This window comes from Phocoena sinus, chromosome 1 (assembly GCF_008692025.1).
Source record: "Phocoena sinus isolate mPhoSin1 chromosome 1, mPhoSin1.pri, whole genome shotgun sequence".
Classification (NCBI taxonomy): Eukaryota; Metazoa; Chordata; class Mammalia; order Artiodactyla; family Phocoenidae; genus Phocoena; species Phocoena sinus.
In genome coordinates, this window is record NC_045763.1 from 172,803,716 (window position 1) to 172,809,514 (window position 5,799).

General features: G+C 45.7%; 1 pseudogene; it reads left to right on the top strand.

The window, feature by feature from the left end:
• Positions 1–3,929: 3,929 nt before the first annotated feature.
• On the top strand, positions 3,930–5,067 carry LOC116742474 (annotated as a pseudogene).
• Positions 5,068–5,799: the final 732 nt, after the last annotated feature.

Sequence of the window (5,799 nt, forward strand, 5' to 3'; positions counted from 1 at the left end):
ACACAGACTGAGAATGTAAATTTAGCTAATAATATACTGTATAGATCCATGTTATGTGCAAATGTTTTATATCCCATATTGGTATAAAATCAATATAACACAAGGAAAAATATAGAACGACTTAAAAAGGATAATTGTTAATGATAGAGGAGGATGGAGAGAGAAGAAAGAAAGTCTCAACAATGGAAAAAGAATATTATAGGGGGCAGGGAGAGCTAAAGGAATGTTAGGATTTGAAAAATTATAAGACATTCCATTATTCTATTTATCCTATTTATAATTTTACTTTATTAATCAAAATATAGGCCCTGGATATTTATTGAGTAAATGTAGCTATGCTATTATTCTAGAAAATAGATGAACATATATAACCTATGTTTTCCCATCTAGCAGAGAAATGCAGTCATGTACAGCAATAATATATCCTAAACAATACAAAATAAAAACCATGAAAGCTCAGAAGAGGGAAAGTTTATTTTCAGGTGGAGATGTCAGAGAAAATATTGTAGACAAGGTGGAACTTGACCTACACATTGGAGGATGATTTGCACTTGAGCAAGTGCTTTGCTTTCATTCTTTTGCTCCCTCTCCTCCTCCTCCCTCTCGTTCTCCCTCTCGTTCTCCTCCTTCTCCTCCTCCTCCGCTTCCTCCTCTTCCTCCTCCTCCTCGTTGTCGTCCTCCTCTTCCTCCTCCTCCTCCTCTTCCTCCCTCTCCTCCCCATCTCCTCCCTCTCCTCCTCCTCTTCCTCCTCCCTCTCCTCCTCCTCCTCCTCCTCCTCCTCCCCCCATCTCCTCCCTCTCCTCCTTCTCCTCTTCTTCCTCCTCCCTTTCTTCCTCTGATTCTTGCTTCTTGCCTGATTCTTGGAGTGTGGGATGAAGAAGATATCATATACAGTTATCTATGATCTAATACTCATTTCCATTGAATACCACCTGTTTATCTGTCATTTTCACTACTTGTCTATGATGTCTCTGGAACCAGAAGCAGTATTTCATTCATCCTTGGGTCTTAACACTAAGCATAATGCCTAACACATGACAGGCCCTCAATGAAAACTATGATGTTAATAAAGGGCAAAACAATTAAAGTCCAGGGGCAGCAAGGTGGAGAATGTATTCATGCAGTAGAATAAAACTGTTTGAAATTAGAAAAGAATGCTTCTATATTATGTCATAGTGATTAAATAAAGCATGCTGCATTTATAATAAATCTGGCAGGCAACCAGGAGCTCTGGCATTTCCCCCACAGGATAGTGAGTTACAGTATTGACATGATTTCTTCCAATCTGCTTCAATTCACCTATCTACATACTGTATGTTACTCTAAAGTATAATGACATGATTTTGGTATACTGAAAGATAAAATCATCTATATAGTCATTATTTATTACAGTTTATGATGGAGAGTCACTACAAGAACTTGTTAAGACTTAAGGGCAGTTTTAAGGAAATAAGATAGAACCTGCAATCATCCTGGTTCTCACTGTAAACTTACTGTTATTTAAACCTCAATTTTCTCATTTGTAAAATGGGTTTAAAACAACACCTACCTCATAATTTTTTTTGCTAGTGTGAAAGGAGGTAATACATGTAAATACCTAACACTGTACAAAAGACAGGCTCGGGCTTCCCTGGTGACGCAGTGGTTGAGAGTCCGCCTGCCGATGCAGGGGACACGGGTTCGTGCCCCGGTCCGGGAAGATCCCACATGCCGCGGAGCGGCTGGGCCCGTGAGCCATGGCCGCTGAGCCTGCGCGTCCAGAGCCTGTGCTCAGCAACGGGAGAGGCCACAGCAGTGAGAGGCCCACATACAGGAAAAAAAAAAAAAAAAAAGACAGGCTCTATACATTAAAGTGGTTGTAGTCAGGGATAGGACTGGGATTCCTCCATTGCTATCATTCATGAGGTGTTTACACATGCCAATTTTGTCACCACCATTACCTTAGGTACAGATTACTTGAGGAAAATGCTGGGTCTATAATTATAAGAAAAATATTTATTGGGCAGAAATAGGTAATGAATGCTGTTGATATAAAGGTTGATAAAATATTGTGCTTTGTAGCAATCTTTCAAAACTCGTCCTGGAGGAGGGGTTATAGAAAGGGGAAGGAGGGATCACTGATAAATTGAGGCTATTTTACATCGTTTCTGTTGTTGCCCTCACTAGATTGTCATAGTATACTTGGAAAAAGTTTCTAACTCAGAGGCTAATGCAATAAGAGACTGTCAGAGCAGGACCTGGGTTTATAGTTCTTGACCCTCCATATTGAGACACCAGCTAAATACTTTATGAAGGTTACTTTTTTTTACAATACTTTTCTTTTTTTTTTCTTTTTCTTTTATTTTTCATAACCTTTTGGCCACACCACACAGCATGTGGGATCTTAATTTCCCAACCAGGGATCAAACCCTTGCCCCCTGCTTTGGAAGTCTTAACCTGCTTTGGAGTCTTAACCACTGGACCATGACTGTTTGATACAGTGTGTTCTGTTACTACACGTGATTACATGTAGTTTCCACCTTCCAAAAAGGAGGCACTCTCAGCTGGGAGACTATCAGAGCACCAAAATATGACTCCCCCACCCAATTTTTCATTAATAACCTCTTAAAACTGTGCTTTTCCATGTTTTATTATTAGGGAAAATGTGGAAACCCACAGACATGTAGGTGTGTGAGAGAGAGAAGATAAGATACCAAGCATCAGGGCACTCAGTCATAACACAGCTGGTCTATCAAGCCTGCAGCATTTATTTGTCTGTGAGGAGCTCAGAATTTATTGGGGGGTATACAAATTCAAAACAAAAAAAATAATCAAAACACCAAAACACTTCCTGACTGATGATAGGCTAAGTGGTATGAATAAGCTACTGTAAGAGCTTAAAGGAGAGTGAAATAAATTCTAATCGGACATAGAAAATACACCTTTGGGCTTCCCTGGTGGTGCAGTGGTTGAGAGTCCGCCTGCCGATGCAGGGGACGCAGGTTCGTTCCCCGGTCCGGGAGGATCCCATGTGCCGCAGAGCGGCTGGGCCTGTGAGCCATGGCCACTGAGCCTGCGTGTCCGGAGCCTGTGCTCTGCAACGGGAGAGGCCTCAACAGTGAGAGGCCCACGTACCCCAAAAAAAAAAAAAAAAAAAAAAAAAAGAAAATACACCTTTGATCTGGAACAGTAAATAGGAAATGACTCAATTTTATTTCAATAATTTAAGCTTGGGTATTTTGAAACACACAAGTATTTCCCAAAAAAAATGAAATATTTATTTGAAATTTAAATTTTAAATGGCTTCATTTTTCTTGGGAATATGTAGTCTCTGATAAGATGTAATGGTTGTAACTGCATTTTTTTGTTTGTTTGTTTTTGTTTTTGTTTTTGCGGTACGCGGTCCTCTCACTGTTGTGGCCTCTCCCGTTGCGGAGCACAGGCTCCGGACACGCAGGCTCAGTGGCCATGGCTCACGGGCCCAGCCGCTCCGCGGCATGTGGGATCTTCCCGGACTGGGGCACGAATCCATGTCCCCTGCATCGGCAGGTGGACTCTCAACCACTGCGCCACCGGGGAAGCCCGTAAGTGCATTTTTAAACAAGAGCCCTTGCATCAATTTGTAAAATGTCAAGCAAAAAATTCTGGGAGAATTAAATCTGATCATGTGAGTTTTACTGAAATTCAAAACATTTAATTAAAACAACAATATGAAAATTGTACTTAAGGGAAAGTTTACAGTCAAAAATTTTTTCTTGGGCTTCCCTGGTGGCACAGTGGTTGAGAATCTGCCTGCCAATGCAGGGGACAAGGGTTCGAGCCCTGGTCTGGGAAGGTCCCACATGCCACAGAGCAACTAGGCCTGTGAGCCACAACTACTGAGCCTGCGCATCTGGAGCCTGTGCTCCGCAACAAGAGAGGCCACGACAGTGAGAGGCCCACGCACAGCGATGAAGGGTGGCCCCCGGTTGAGGCCGGCGCCAAGAGCCGGCAATGTGGTGGGTGACACGGGAACGCAGCATGGAGGCACCAGCGTAGCTGGGGCCTGTGGCCCAATGTCTTCTGGCTGCGAGGCCAGTTCTGCGCATGCTGTGGGGCCGCAGCCGCCGGGCGGTGGGCGCCTGAGGGGTCGGGAGGCGAGCCGGGGCCCCCAGGCGGGTTTGGGCATCGTGTCCGCAGCCAGCATCCCCGAGGCCGTGCTGGGGCCATGATCACTCAGTGAAGCTGCACCGGGACAGCGAGGCCAAATTCTTCTCGCGCTCTGAGGACCTGTGCGCGCTGCAGGGCTCGGTGCCTCTGCCTGCCGTGCGCGCTTCCCTGCGGGAGGGCCCGCTGGAGTTAATGTCGACCGCCTCCTTTGGGTAGACTGGGCACCGCTCCTGGGCACCCTCTGCCCCTGATCTGTATCCAGAGCTTCTTCCAGCCACGGCTTGGCGACACAGGTTCTGGCAGAAATAAAGTTTACAGAAGTCGTGTTCCTGCGATAAGAAATAAAGATGTGACCTTCCAGTTGTGTAAAGCTCTTAAACACTGTGTAAGTGCATCGGGTACGCTAAGGAACTTGGAGCTAAGTGGGCTAGTTGTGAGAGAGAGACTTAACTATGTTAACAAAGTATCAGACTACCAGAAGGCATGAAGAAACCTGGGCTGAGAGTCTTCTTCCAGGAGATCTGATCTTGACTGTATGGCTGGTTTGAGGGGCATCACTCTGAACTGCAACACGCTCATTGGTGACCTGGGTGCAAGTGCTTTTGCAGAATCTCTTAGTGAGGATTTGTGGCTTAGAGCACTTGACCTGCAGCAGTGTGGCCTCACCAGTGAAGGAGCAAAGGCTTTACTAAAGGCCCTTGAAACCAACAGAACTCTGCTCGTTCTGGATATAAGAAAAAACCCACTTGTTGTACCAGTGGATAACTTCCATCGGTGAAGGAACCATCCAAAGCTGCTAGACAGAAAAAGAGAGCTATAATTTTGGAAAGTGGTTGAAAAGGAAAAGCTACTATTAGAATTGACGTCCAGTGGAGGCCCAGAATAGAAGCAAGAATATTCCATTCTTCATTGGCAACACCAAAGGAGATGATGCTTTAGAAAAAAGATTTCTCGACAAAGCTCTTGAACTCAATATGATCTCCCTGAAAGGTCGCAGGTGGTGAGTACGTGTCCCATCCAGAAGCTTGTCAGAGAATTGGTTTAGTTTTCAGACGCTGAAGGAGACACATCTAGGAGCCTGCCCATCCTGGAGTAGCAGTTATTGTAACTAGTTGGGAAAGACCGTTTGTTACGGGGGTACTCCTGCCGCTGCTTACAGGCCCCTTGGCACGATTCCATGGCCGGGAGCATGGGGGGGCCACACCTTCTAGGAGCTTTGGTCAAAATTTCCTTTGAAAATCTCTGCTCTGACAGCACAGAGGGTGCCATCCCATCTCTGGTGCAGCTTGCACAGCCTGTTCAGTGTAAGAACAGACACTGCTGCTCCCCTGGACATCAGAGACAGTAGTTAATTCTGTCAGCTCCGTGAAAGATGTGTGTTCTCACGCATGAGAATAGCTGCCCGCTCCCTGCCCCCTGCACGGCAGGTTCATCGAAGAGTTGAGCTAACCTAGGTTACCTGTGAGCGTGACGGTCCTTCACTGCGTTAGAAAGGAATTTTCTAATGACTGAGATGTGTGACGCTCCTGGCCACCTGCGGGGGCTTTCAGGTGGGAGGTTGGACACGATGGCCTCAGGTGCCGTGACTCTTGCAGGAGCTGGTGACGGGAAGGAGGGTTGTCCTGATGCTCAACCAGATGCTCCTGTTCTTAACGGCTGCATGGGTCGTTC